Source organism: Pseudorca crassidens, chromosome 6, assembly GCF_039906515.1.
Source record: "Pseudorca crassidens isolate mPseCra1 chromosome 6, mPseCra1.hap1, whole genome shotgun sequence".
In the NCBI taxonomy this organism is placed as follows: domain Eukaryota; kingdom Metazoa; phylum Chordata; class Mammalia; order Artiodactyla; family Delphinidae; genus Pseudorca; species Pseudorca crassidens.
In genome coordinates, this window is record NC_090301.1 from 75,269,192 (window position 1) to 75,284,963 (window position 15,772).

A 15,772-nucleotide genomic window follows, 5' to 3' on the forward strand; every position below is an offset into this window, starting at 1 on the left:
GGAATGAAATCTGGTTCTAGTTAATGAAATTAACTATATGTTGATCATGCAGCTCCTGGTCCGCACCTCTAGATACATATCCCAGAGAGATACCAACATGTGTTCATAAGGGAATATGAACAAGGACACTCATCAAAGCATTGTCTGTGTTAGTAGGGAGTTATAAGCAACTCAGATATTCATCACTAGAGAAATGTACACCTTAAGTATACTATGAAAAATCTGTGACAAATAGAGCAATGGACCAAAAGAACATAAAACAATATATGGGTACGTCCTCCAAAGAGAGTGTGCATGCATGAAATTAGAAACAGAGTGAAATTTATGTAAATGTAAAAAACAAAGAAGCACTACATATTCTATGTCGGTGGATATATATCTAAGGGCTTTTGTCAAAAGATTAGATGTTTATAAGGTGGAGAGAAGAGATAAAAGACAAAGAAATACAAAGTAAATACATTTAAAATGAGAAGATAGGAATTTTCTTGAGCATTATTAAAATTAACTAGAGCTCTAATTAAAACATAGAGCACTATGAAGCTATAGAGGGTTCTAAAGTAAGTAATTACATAGAATATGCAGATTTAATACTTGGAAAATTCTAATGTGTAGCTGGTAAGTACTATGTCTAATTATTACATTCTCTCTAGCTGACTTTTACTATTAAGATAGAAAAGCTGCTTTTTGTTTGTTATTTGTTTATCATTTTTCCTTCCTCTTATTTGATTTTGTATACATCCTTAAGGGCAGTATTTTTTCTCCAAGTGATATTTTTCACAGTGAATCTTAGGATCATGAATTTATTGTCTCAGTATACCTGTAACCTTCTTAAAGAGATTTGAACACTTAAAATATGTCCAGATCCTTTTATCAGTTCTACAGACGTGCAGTAAATGTGTCTTATTCAACTTTGCTCTGTGACAAGGACCTTGAGAACATATATAGTAGTTATACAAAGAAATGGAATTTTATTTAATATGTTGGTGACATTTCTGTCAAGACATTGACCCTAGCTGAGCATACATTAAGGACCATATTGTTATTTCTAAATTTTTAAATATTATGGAAGAATTATACAAAAATGTCTGTAATAATTTAATTTACATCTATATTTTAAGCACTTCAGCCTTCTTTTTTTTCTTTTAGAGTCTTCCTTCTGGACTTCTGGTGAGATTATAACCCAGTGTTATTGGTTTAATAATAGTAAAGTATGATGACAGGACACTTAGGAAATGCCACTATATGTGAAACAGAATGTAATGTGATTTTAGATCTGGAAATCACTGGTGGCGAGCAAAGTGCGAATAAATATCAAATGTCTTCTCTTTAGCACTAAATGTAAAATGTTCCAAATCATTTTATCCAACTCTAGATGTTAAGTTAAATGTAAATGCACATATTGAATGCAATAGCAGCATAGCAAACAGAATTCATAGCAGAACAAGTAACGTGATTGGGGATGCTGTTTTACTGTATTTCTTAATGCCAAGAAACAGCAAATAGAATTGGTCTTTAAAAACACAAAGCATAGGGTGCTTCGGGTGCTATAAAAGATACAGCTGCACTATCCATGATCTAGACTGCATCTAAATTTCAATCTTGTAACATAGGAGAGTGAGGTAAAAACCTTACCTAGGCAACTGTACGAAAACAAAATCTAAATGCCACTTCCAAATGGTTAAAATATCTGCTTTAGAGCATACTTTCAAGTCTATCAATTAGCCTATTTTCTAAGACATTCATGCTGAGAGGAGTTAGCTTTCTTGATTTGGAGATAATACTGATTAAGACCAAAAAGTGAATCCTTTTATGCCTTGTGAGATCCAAAAATTACATAATATCAATTACGTTTTGTCTAAGTCAAAGACATTTGAAGACTCATTGAAGACATACTTTTACAGGATCATTTAGAGATCTAAATTTTACTTAAGAAAATTATTCACTGGAATTTGAGGCAAAAACACAGTAATGAGAAACTCAAGATAATGGTTTGGAATTCCCATCCTTAACAAAATAAACTTACTCTTAAAGAGCTCATAATTTTTATTTTTTATTTGTCATTTGTTGCCCTAAATTGCGTCCTTATTTTCTCAAGTAAAGTTGTTCTCAGCAGGGTGTTGGGTATACAGAATTCATCCCCAAATATCCCTTGATACAGTCAAACTATGGTATATATTTGTACAACAGAATAATTTGGCATTAGTAAAAAGCACGTGTATATCTATCTGTGTTATGCAACGTTCTCTAGAACTAGAGCTTAGAACAGTGCACATTGTATGATTTATTCTATTTTTTTAAAAAAGGATATACATGTCCACCTATAGATAAACATAGGAATAGAGAGATTATTTTTACATATATGCTAGTACATGCATATTATTTTTCTGGAAAGGTGTAGAAGAAAAAAATTGATGATGAATAACTGAAAACAAAAAATAGGGTCTGGAAAATGGAAAGAAGACATATTTGCTTCTCATTTGGTACTGTTGTGTGCTGTTTGACCTTCTTGGCAGACTGTTCATTTTATTTAAAATTAATCACTGAGGGCTTCTCTGGTGGCGCAGTGGTTGGGGGCCCGCCTGCTGATGCAGGGGACACGGGTTCGTGCCCCGGTCCGGGAAGATCCCACATGCCTCGGAACGGCTGGGCCCATGAGCCATGGCTGCTGAGCCTGCACGTCCGGAGCCTGTGCTCCACAACGGGAGAGGCCACAACAGTGAGAGGCCCGCGTATCGCAAAAATAATAATAATAATAATAAATAAATAAATAAATAAAATTAATCACTGAGGTTATCTGGCTGGTGAGATTATAGGCTATTTTAATTTTTTTCTGTACTTAAAACATAGTATGAATTAATTAATTAAAAGAAAACATAAGGCAGGAGGCAAAGAGGGAGAAAGGGAGAAAGGATGGAAGGAAAAGAGGAAGGAAGAAAAGAACAAATAGAAGAATGCTTTCAAAGCAAATGTAGCTTGCTTTCCCAATTCGTATGCCCAGCATGAGTAATGGACAGGAATGTGGAGGCAAATGCAGTGTGAAAAAATGTTGTTAAGTAACTAATACCCCTGGCCTATTATTAGAACAGAAGTATTGAGTTAACATTTTTTGATCATTTCTTAGCATCTCATGTCAATGTGCTTAATCTTACAATGATTTCTCCTCAAAATTCTAAATATCTGACAATTCCTTTTTTTACATAAGCTACATCAAGAAGTACAAACCTTTAAATATAGAGTACCAAAGCTTTTGTAATTAAATGTTCAGCATTGGTTAACTGGGCATAAACAACTGTGAATAGTGCAGATTTTTAAAGAACATTTTGCTTGTGAAATCACTGTTCAAGTTTCCAACCAGGTATCCCTTTTAAAAATGAAATTTGACAGTATTTGCTTAAGAAAGTTGAAAACTTACTTTTGCATAAGAAAACATACCAATAAGCTATGATGCCTAGTTTTGATGTGTGTAATTAAAAGATCACCCTCTTCCCTAACTTCTAAAAAATTGGTAAGATTTTCTTAGGGCAAGTTATATAAAATGCCTTTATTCTGAGTATATACTTTTGATACTTTTAGGAATATATACTAAAAATATAATTAATTATATACTTTAAAAGGAATATGGAAATTTATTGGAGCATTGCTCATAATATTGAATATTTAGAAGTGACCAAAATATCTAACAAAATATGATTAGTTTTAGAAAGTATGCATTGAAAAACTATTCAATCTAAGATACACAGAGCTTATAAGTATTGCCAGATAAATCCATAATATATCTCATTTGAAAACAACCACAATACGAAATGCATAATTTCGTTTCATTTGCAAGAATTACTTTATTTTTTCTGCATATAAATTGATATATGCATAAAAAATCTGGAAAGATACACATTGGAATGTTAGAATGTTTGCTTCCAATTCTTAGGATTAATGGAGCCTTTTTTCCCCATATGTGTATTATTTAGCTATTCTACAAAGAACATTTAATATTTGGGTAATAGAAATAAAGTAAAAATAAACTATAAAATACCAAATTAAAATTACAGTACCACATGTCTCTGAATTATGATTTCTTCTACTCCACTCATGCCTGAAGTCTCAATTCAAACATCTTCTCCTCTGAGAAGCTTGCACGGAATTTTGCAGCTTAATTTGATCATACTGCTTTGTCTCCAATCTATTTGTCTTTATTTTTTTAAGGTTACCTATCAAAATGAGAGCCAGTATTTAATAACAAGCCTAATTGTCCACTGAATTCCTTGAAAGCGAACACCATATCCCCATTATCTAAGAAAAATCTATAAATTAGCATTTCTTCAGTGTGGTTTAAATCAAAAATATAAGAAAGAGAAGTTTTTAAATATCCATAAACCAGTCAATATGTGCAAACTTTGGTCAATCTATAGGTAATTACACATACAATCTGTCTGTAAATAATTCTACAAGGGAAAAAAAATTCTCCTTATGAATATATGGTACTTAAAAACCATCAGTCATAGGATAACTTCTGGGAATTTTCTCACATTCAAAGTGGCAGGCTAGAAAAGATAAAAATGTTTGTTAATAGCTGTGAGTGCAATATGAAATTCAATCCATTATTGATGGAACAGATCAATAATCAATAAGTGTAACACTGAAGATACTTTTGACATGTCCCTTTGTAACTGTACAACCTCTGGGCCAGCCATTTGCCTATTGCTCTCACAACTCAGTCTTTTATTTGCTCCGCTCTTTATTTCAAGGAACTGCATTCATGCAGACTTTTGCCAAATGACTTAGAGTTAGGTTTAGCCAATGCGAGGCACTGGTAGAATATTAGAGACTAGGAGAAGAGAAATCAAGGTATACCTCCTCTCCTGTGATGCCATTGATGTTGTCACAAGTGTCTGAGTCACCATGGTGGCTCTAGTTCCTGCCAGATAATGTCTCTCCCTGTGTTTATGGCACCTACTTGGCAGTCTCCACCATGGCTCTACATCCCATAGAATGACCCTGGCTTCCAGGTTAGTAACATCATTTCTACCTGTTTTCCTCTAGCCTTTGGAGTGATATCTAGTTCCTTCTGTTTACTAGTCTTTAGATTACTTCACTGGTTCTCCAACTCTTGTATTACACATATAATCAATTATTTGTATCAAAATCTCTATGTTTGAAACAACTGGGGTGTTTTCTCGTTTTTGTCTGGTATCTTTCAATATAGCACTCAAGGCTTCTTTTGTAACTCAAATTACAGAGAAGTTGGTATGCAAAATGCCTTCCTCAAAAGTACTATGTAGTGGGCTTCCCTGGTGGCGCAGTGGTAGAGAGCCCGCCTGCCGATGCAAGGGACACAGGTTCGTGTCCTGGTCCGGGAAGATCCCACGTGCTGCGGAGAGGCTGGGCCCGTGAGCCATGGCCGCTGAGCCTGCGCGTCCAGAGCCTGTGCTCTGCAACGGGAGAGGCCACAACAGTGAGAGGCCCGCATACCACAAAAAAAAAAAAAAAAAAAAAAAAAAGTACTATGTAGCAAAAGCTCTAGTTTACCTCATCTAACTACCCGGAAACCACATTCTTAAATGTATTTATAATTGAGTATACAATTGTTCAAGGACTTCTGCAAAACAACACTGGATAAAACTCTTTTTCCTCAGTACTTGATAGAAGCACCACAAAAATTGAGAATGATTTAGCTAGCACTACAGATCATGAGGCTTACAAAGATGATGTACCAAAGTATATACATTTTCTTATACGGTGATATATATTATGCTTATTCATGTAAATGTCTTAAATAATGTATAGAGGTAAACACAGTGAGATTATGAGGTTTGTTTTTAATTCCTTGTCCTTCTCATATTGATGAAGTCCTTTGTCTCAAGTAGTTAATAGAATTCTCTCTATCCTAGGTCTAGCCTAGGTTTGGTTTTTATCACCCTAATTCTGTACAGTTCATTTATCTCCGTCTGTTTATCACTGCTCCACACTACCCAGTCCATTTAACAGTGTCTCACCTATTATTATGACTAGAGGAATCAAATTTCCTAGATAATGGTTCAAAGCAAATTCTTAGTCAACTACATTAAGGAAACTCCACACATCTGTTTGAGTTCACCACTATGTAGATCCTGGCTATGCAGAAAGCTTAGGGAATAAAAATTTCTTCCATTGCTCTGCAGATATGGCCGATGCAACTTCTTGCTTCTCAAAACGTCTTTCGGTTCTTTCTGAACTGCTGTTATGGGCCAAGTTTAAACTTTTTAAAAATACCATTTGAGGGTGAAACGAGCATTTTCGAATAAGTGTCTGAAACAAATATCTTCATATCATTCAACAAATATTACTCTTTTGTCATTTCTTGTGAACCCCATTTTGCTAATATTATGTGTTTTAATATTTAAATAAATATTCCAATCCAAATGAAATGACTGAGTTATTAATGGTTTTACAAAACTCTAGATGTCTGATTGTGTTTTATGATGATTTTTTGGCAGTAACATACCAAGTTAGAAGTTACCATGTTATACCTCTAAACTTTATCTGTAAAACACCACCATTGCCAAATCTTTTCTAAGAATTATAAGTCTTCTTGGGCAAGTTTTCTGCACCTCTAGAGTCTTGCTAAATTTATCAACTTGGCAGAGCAACGTTAATGCCCTGGTCATCTTCTATGTGGAATTTGAAACCGTGCTATTCTATACCCCTGGAAAGACTGAGAGGTGGGGGGAACTTTCTGCCTCCTCTGCAGCCTTCTCATGTTGCATGATTAGCTGTATGAGATGCTAGTTTGACCCAACTCTTAGTTTGTGTCTAGAGGGAAAGTCAAAAAGACAAGTGCCTGACAGTTTAAACCTTCACAGGCTGTCAACAGGAGTCATAAAACCATAAATTATATGTTGTAAGAACAGATTGTGATATGCAAGAAGTCATTCACACAGGAAGGAGCAGTGAAATTTGGAGCCACTGTAAATTGGGTGCAAGCCTCAACTCTGCCACTACCTCAGTGACCTTAGACTAGCAGGTGCTCTTTTCTGAGCCTAGATTTCATTCTCTGTCATGTTAGCACAATTGACATTAGAGCCATGGCATGACATTTTGAAGATGAGAAACCTGGAAAGTCCTTCCAGATTCTCTTGTTCAACCATCTGCTTCCAAAATCCTTTACAGTTTGAACTTTTTTCTTAAGTCCAAACAGTTATGTGATGATGATGATATTCAATGATGACAGCTTTAGCAGGGTTGCTTTTCATAATTTGCTTAAATTTAAAGGTAAATGTGGAACATGGTCACACAGCAGATGCAGAGATAACCTCAGCAGAATTGTCATCGTTGCAGCAGGAGTTTTAGATGGATTTAGGTCTCTATTCTGAGGCATCTAACAGTAATTAAGAAATTGTGCCACCTGAAATAATCCTGCAAAATGAATGTGATTTCTTGACCCCCAGAGACCTCTTACAGATTAAGATGTCTGGCCTGTAGTTAACTCCTTTATCATCTTTGTTGTATAGGGATCAGTTTTAAGTCACCACATTTGTCTCTAATTCATTCAGGAAAAATATTTCTCAGGTATGGAGAAAGTATCATCATTTTACAAGTGGATTTAAGAACTGATCCTGTCTTCTTTGTAGTAAAGTATTTTTTTATAGTGGGTTAAATCTTGAGAATCAACACTAATTTCATGATTTTTATAGGATTACCTTTATCTGTGTGTGTGTGTGTGTGTATGTGTGTGAGTGTATTTATGTCCATGTAATGACAAAACGATGTGGTTTGGAAAGAAAAAATCATCTAAATGATTAATGGGATCAGAGAGGCAAAAATTATATTTATATATATGCACAAATATATTCAAATACATATATTCCATTTATCTTATTATATGTATATAAATATATTTAAATATCTTATAACAAGTATTGTTTCTAGTAGACAAACGAGTATGATTCAAAATAAAAATGAAACAAAGATATGTTAGTAAAAATTTGACATCAAAGAAATCCAAATTGAAACTTTGTATAACATTAATTTTGAAATATTAACCTAATATGATTTCATTATAACCCCAGACGTTTCCAGATAAAGCATTTTTTCCCCTTTGTAGCATTTTTTTCAATGGCAATAAGGAAGTCTTAAATGTATCATATTTCTTTGTTGAAAAAAACTATACTACATTTCAATCCATGTTTGCACATAGCTTTTACTTACCATTCAAGGAGAATTTTATTTTATTCAGTCATTTAGCATTTCTTCTATAATCATTAATTCAAATTTGACTTTCTTTGAAATGAATGTGCATGCTTCCTTATATATAGTTAAGTTTTTGGTGTAATGTGCACAACCCATTTAATAATTTACAAAGTATTTTCAGTTCTTTCATTCACCATTCTAACAGATTGTTGATGGAAATCAATATGGAAGGGAAATTGTATAATCAAGTTTCCTTAAAAGAATGTCATTACTAGTGAAAGACAGGGTGGATGACACAGAGAATTAATCCTAACTATGATATATACATTTCCCAGATATAAGAAGGTTGCTAAGAAGTTAAAATTATGAACTTCAATTTTTTTTCCATATTTGAAATAGACAACCACTAGCAGTCAGGGTAAGAGGACAGGAGAACTCTCAGATCAAGTCATTTTGAAATAGTTTGCATGATTTTCACCTAGTTAGAATATAGAGATTGAAATAACATGGGAAGACTTGTAAGTGATAATCATGGATATAAATGACTAGCTGTTCAGGTAATTCCATTTTTGTTGTTTATAGTTGTACAGTGTAAGAATACTGCCAAAAACTACAATAAAAAGGCCAAAGAAAAATTAAATTAAAATAGAAAATACTTTTCCCAAAACCTACCAAATTTTATATTTTATGTTTTCACAGATGATTTTTCCATGTCAAAACACATACTATTACTTTCTATCCTGCCACAGTTATACTTAATACAATGTAATTTGACTGATTTTACCAAATGTCCATTGTGTCTACTCATGTCAAATATCAATACTTGTGGACTTTGAAATTAGACCTTCTTTGTATAATAAATTCCTATAAATAGTTAAATATGCTTCAGTATTTTCGTAATTGATTGCCTTGTTTACAACCTAACAGGTGCTAGAATAACTTTGTTTTGATTATTGTAGTATTATAATTCAGTTTCACTCTGACAGGTCAATCCTCCTCCAAAATTACCTCATCTCCAATTGCTAATCCATATTTCTCTTCAAAAATGCCCTGGTTATATCCACAGAAAAACAAATTTTAGAATCAATTTGTCTATTCTTTTAAAGCATGCTGGATATTTGCATTAGAATCAACGTATTTACTGGCTAATTTATAGTTGAAATGGCATAACTGTAGTCTTGAGTCTTCCCAATCTAGAACAGATGTGGCTCTCCATAGAGTCTATTTTTTTTTCTTAGTAGAATTTTGTATCTTTATTGTTTTTGTATTGTATGGTTTCCATGAATTTATTGGAAATTTTGTCCCTAGGTGGTTTTCTGCATTGCTATTAAGAATATCAACTTTTACATATACTTAGTGGTTTATTGTTGATATATAACAAAGTTACCGATTTCATACATCATCTATAAGCTGGCTACTCTGCTTGACTCGTTTCATTTTTAGCCATTGTCAGATGATTCTTTTTGGTTTTCTAGGAATATAAGCATATTATCTACAAATAATGGTAGTTTACTTCCTTTTTCCTATTATATCTTTTTGTTAATTTTTTTCAAATAAATGCGGTTGAACTGAGGCAATGGCGACGGCGGCTCTGGAGGCCACAGTCCCGGTCCTGGCTTCGGCCCCAGCCCCACATGGTGACGCTCGCTGAGCTGCTGGTGCTCCGGGCCACCCTCCGGGCCACCGTCTCGGGCTACTTCGTCAGCATTGACGCGCATGCTGAGGAGTGCTTCTTCGAGCGGGTCACCCCGGGCACCAAGATGGGCCTCATTTTAGAGGTGGCCAAGGGCGGTTTCCTGGACATCGACGTGGAGATTGCAGGACCTGATAATAAAGGAATTTATAAAGGAGACCGGGAGTCCAGTGGGAAATACACCTTTGCTGCTCACACGGATGGAACGTTTCAGTTTTGTTTTAGCAGTAGGATGTCCACCATGACTCCAAAGATAGTGATGTTCACCATTGATATTGGGGAGGCCCCCAAAGGACAAGACATGGAAACAGAAGCTCACCAGAACAAGCTAGAAGAAATGATTAATGAGCTCACAGTGGCGATGACAGCTGTAAAGCATGAACAGGAATACATGGAAGTTCGGGAGAGAATACACAGGGCAATCAATGACAACGCAAACAGCGGAGTGGTCCTTTGGTCCTTCTTTGAAGCTCTTGTTCTAGTTGCCATGACATTGGGACAGATCTACTACCTGAAGAGATTTTTTGAAGTCCGGAGGGTTGTTTAAAATGCCTTTTGCTGATAATCCCAAACTCATAATTCATTGTTTACCAAGTGTCTTGGTCATAATAATGTCATTAATTTCAACGTTTTTATTTTCTAAACTGTACATTCACAGCTTCTGTTTCTTTGTGATTAATAGATATTGGGGGAAAACACTTTTTTAGGAAAGTTATAGTGAAAATTTGATTGGCATGATTTCATATTTGAATTCTTCCTCCATTATACAGGTCCTTCCAGAACTCAAACACTGTAAGCGGAATACAGATGTATAGTCCTTTTTATATATTCTTTCCTTTTGCTTTCATAATAAAATGCAGCTTGTTCAGGATAGTACTTTATTGACAGTACTTTACTAAAAATGACTGCATTCTTGGGATCCCTCATCCTGCAGTTCAAGTCATTAAAGATTCATTTTGTTGAGTCCTTATCAGAAAAAACAATCTGAATCTTGACATTTTCTATCCAGCCTAATTGCAGAGCTCTGTGACTAGAGGATGCTACCAAGTTGGTACTTTTTTACTTTGTCTATCTTGTTTTTGCTTTAAAGATAAGACTTAAACCAACAACCTTTTTCCTCTTTAAAGTTTTACTTTGAACCTTAGAACTCAGTCACCTCCACTTAAAATTGTTGACACAAGCAGCTAAGAACCATTTTTTGGTTTCCGCCTAACCTTGTAAGAAGTCTCTATTAAAGCCAGTTCTCTGGGTGTTGCAGTGAACAGTAATTCTTTTTCTTTCTATGCTGGCACATCCACTTTCTCTACTCTGGGCACATGGGAGGTATGCATTCACATAATTGGAAAAATCTGGATTTCTGATGCCAAAGGGTTAAAAGCCTCTTGGATTTCTTTGCAGTGATATACAGCCATTATTTTATTTTTGATCAGTGGCATTTTGGCCACTGTTTAATTAGCTCACTGAACATTACTGTCAGTACTAGTGTGTTTGTTTTTGTTTTTCCTGGGTCTTTCTTTTGGCGTGGGGATGATCCAGGATTACATTGTGACTGATATATATTACTTACTTGTACTTTTTTTTTTTTTTTTGGATCTTTGCAAGGGGAAAACTACTAGTAACGAGTTTTATATAATTAAGTTAAATTTGTTACAGGTTTTCATGTTCAGGATAAACAATTTTTCAACCTTGGGTGAAAATACTTGCAACAGTTTAAGGTGACTGTGTTTTACCTTAGAACAACTGTTGCATGCCAACTTGTGTGCATGTGTGTGTGAAAACACTTCAAAATTGATTTAAAAGATGTAAATTTAAAACTGGTTGTGTATCTAATCTGCCCCAGGTTTAGTAAATAAGCGATTCTTTTTAAAAATAAAAACAAACAATTAAATGCGGTTAACATCAGTTTCAAATGAGGTTTAAAAATAGTTCTATGGGGCTTCCCTGGTGGCGCAGTGGTTGAGAGTCCGCCTGCCGATGCAGGGGACACGGGTTCGTGCCTCGGTCCGGGAAGATCCCACATGCCGCGGAGCGGCTGGGCCCGTGAGCCATGGCCGCTGAGCCTGCGTGTCCGGAGCCTGTGCTCCACAACGGGAGAGGCCACAACAGTGAGAGGCCCGCGTACAGCAAAAAAAAAAAAAAAAAAAAAATAGTTCCATGAAAGGACCCCCTTGACTTCTTATGACATGACAATCTATGCAAAAGTTCACTGTCAAGCATGAGATTGGCTGTTAGTTTGAGATAAATACATTTGTTTTATTAAGTAACGTTCTATCTCAAAAATTTTATCAGGAATGAATGTTGAATCTTGCAATATGTTTTCAGCAACTGTTGAGGTAATATCACTATTTGTATTTAATTATGAATTTTACTAATTGCTTTCCTACAAATATCAATCCACAAGTATTGATATTTGACATGAGTAGACACAATGGACATTTGGTAAAATTAGTCAGATTACATTGTATTAAGTATAACGTTAACAAGGAATAAACGTTAACTCCTCCTTCATAGTAAATAATCTTAAACTTCATTTCACATTTTCTGAGATGTTCAGTGGATTCCCTGGAATTTCTATGAAGTCTCAGGTGCTAATGTTACTTGTAGTCAACTTTGGTACTCATTTTCAAATTTTGAGGAATTATTTTCCTTAACATCTCACTGTTTGCTTATTTGTTTGCTTTGATATCTAATTCCATAATGACCCAAACATGAAACTCTTAACATTTTGTTTCATAATTCAATTCTTCCTTTTGTATTTTTAGGAATCCCCTTTCTTCCTGCTGCAGGACTAATTATTTGGATTTAGTTTTTCTTTTTTTGGGTTTTGATATTAAATGTTTGTGTTACATGACTGGGGTGTTCTATAGCTGTAAAAATACTGTTAAAACATTCCATGAAGCTTTTCCTTGGTCAGGGGACTTGGTTTTCCCTTCAAGCCATCACTATCCTAATAATTGTCAAAGTCATGGATAAGGCTAGAAGTGAGCTCAGGTTAACTTCAATTTATATAAAAGTTCAATTTCTATTGTTCCCAATACTGAATATGAGGTACTGCTCTAACTCTGTACTCTTTCTCGTAATAATTATTTTTCATCCAAATTACTCTTATTTCCATTGATACTTTGTTGTTGTTCCATAGACTTTTATCTGTTATTCTTCTATCTATAATACTCTTCCACAAAATATTGGTGTGGCTAACTTCTCATTATTCTAGTTTCGGATCAATTCTCACTGCCTCAGAAAAGCCTTCCTTGAGAAAAACATCTAAAGTTTTTTAAGGTTCTCATCACCAACCACTGATTCTCTACTTATTATCCTTTTATTTTCTTCATAGCACTTTATCATTTTCAACCTATCCCATTTAAATTGTTCACTCCCACCTCTCATCCCCACCTGACACTAGAACCTGTAGACTATGAGAGTAAGGACCTTATCTAAGTTCTTCACTGTAATACCCTCAGTTCCAAGAATATGGAGTCTTTCTTCCAAAGAATGAAAACTTTTACTGGATTTTGTATAATTCAGATTTGTTTTATTCATATGCAAAAAGGAAAGCAATGTGGTGTTATGTAACCTGGTTGCATCTCATATGTTATATTGATTTCATGGCAAACTTTGGATACTGCAGTATAAGATATTAATTAAATATCTGCTTATAATTTTGCTATAACATAGTCAGAGATAAATAGGAATATTTTGCAGGTTTGTGCTTTACAAGTTTATTTAACATGTTTCTACATCTCCTCTATGATGTACAGTAAGAAAACAATAATTAAAGGAGCTAGAAAAGTGATTGTCAAACATACAAAAGAGTATTGTTACATGATATAGAGGTCTATATGTAATACATTCAATTTGGAATATTAAAAAAGCTTGAATACCTTTAACCATATCAAAAGTTGGATTGGATTTAGAATGCATATGCCTATATATAGATATACACATATTTAGCTTTTTACCATATTTAATATATATATATCTATTATATTAAATACCTAAGCTCACATGGTTTTAAAAACAAAATATTAAAACACTTGCCTCATACTAAAACTTTTACTTTAAATGGTGTTTAATATTATTCCTTAAACTGAATTTAAAAACTGATGTAAAATACTTTCCCTTTATGGATACAGGATGTTTACTTTAATTACATTCAAGAAGCAGTGCCTTGGGGATAAAGGCTGGAACAAGCCACCAGTCATGGAGTGACTGATAAGTATAATTTATCTTCACCATTTCTCACCCTGCAACCTCCTTGGTAATCACAGAGAGAAATATTCCAGGATGCGCAGGTCAAATACAATAGTGATAGAGAAAACTAATAAATTTGCTCTAAGGCTTTAAGTAAAATAAAAGCACTTTTCAGAGAATATCAAAATGCTTAACGCTTGAAGATTTTGGTCAAACTACATTAATATTAGTGACATTTTGCCACATATTATTATTGCTTGCCCCATTTTACTTTATTCAAGTTTGAAAGATTTCCATCGAAATTTCCAAACACTTTGAAATTAAATCCATAGATCTATGGAGTGCTTGAAAAAGAATGGGAAAATCCACGAGGAAAATATTTTCTGTAACTAATATTCTGAATGGGAAGTAAATTTTATATTCTGAAATAATATATGTTCTAGCATATACTGAAGGGAATATATTAAAAGGGACCTTGTTTGAGCTACATCCTGTTAGGCAGCTGGTGACCAGAGAGGTTTCTCAGACCTAAATTCTAGGATACTCAACAAGTAGAGACTATTGTTTTAGATATTGTACTTACGTGCACTGTTGTATTTTATTATACTATTCTATTATCTCTTTAATTTTTATCAAGTCATGAAGAAGTTGTTCTTGGATGAGCTTAACAAGTTGTTACATGCAGGGTGTATCTTAAGACCAGTGGAAAAGCAAAGCAGCTTGATCAGGGTTAGAGTAATATTATTTTTTAATTTATTTGTTTGCATGTAATTTAAATCATTTGATATTTATAACATGTTTTTACCAAAATATCCATAAGAATTTATCACGTAAAGTTTTGAATAAATTTAGGACATAATGAAGGAAGACATAACAGAAAACAAATAAATAAAATATAAATTGTTTAGCTGGGTTAAATTCATGCAGGAAAACCAATATTGCTGGAACTCAAGCTGAATTCTCATTAAGATCATCAATTCGCTTGATGACTCTGTATAAACTGAAATCTTTTGTTAACCTTAGTATTTTAGCTAAAGATAGACATCCGTGGTTCTCAAACTTTAGCCTGCACTAAAATCATTAGGATTTTTAAAACACAGATGTCTCTTTCAGTAAGTCTGGCGTTGTGCCAGAGAATTTGCATTTCTAACAAGTTCCCAGATGTTGTTTATGCTGCTGGTCTAGGGACCGTACTTTGAGAAGAACTGATATATATGATATCATATACACACACACACACACACACACACACACACACACACACACGTGGCAGGACAATTTTTTTCCAGGGATCAGATTTTTCTATTGCGAATCTAATTTTAAACATAATTGTTTTTGATTTGTCATCTTCAATGTTGTGCATACTTTTCTTATTTTGAGATATAAAGGAATGCACCACCATGTATTACTCAAACTTCTAAGGATAATAGCATAAATACTACTAACTTAGTAGCATTGGATGGCCTCATAAAATTAGTAAATTTATCCAAGCCAAAAAAAAGACTCTGTTAATTTTTCCATATTAATATATTATTATCTGAATATAACCTTGGTTTAAATCAATGAAGGAATCTAAACAGGCAGTGCCATTGCTTCACTTGTTGTGAAAGAAATATCATTTTAGGACCACTTTCTCTGTGCTGTTAAGTCTGGCTAGCACCTTAAAGGCATTGACTTATTTAATCTTTCTAAAAGCCTATTATGGCCCTAGAAAGTGTCATACAG

General features: G+C 34.1%; 1 pseudogene; it reads left to right on the plus strand.

Annotated features, from left to right (window-relative positions):
• Positions 1 to 9,797: 9,797 nt before the first annotated feature.
• Positions 9,798 to 10,792, plus strand: LOC137225868 (transmembrane emp24 domain-containing protein 2 pseudogene; annotated as a pseudogene).
• Positions 10,793 to 15,772: the final 4,980 nt, after the last annotated feature.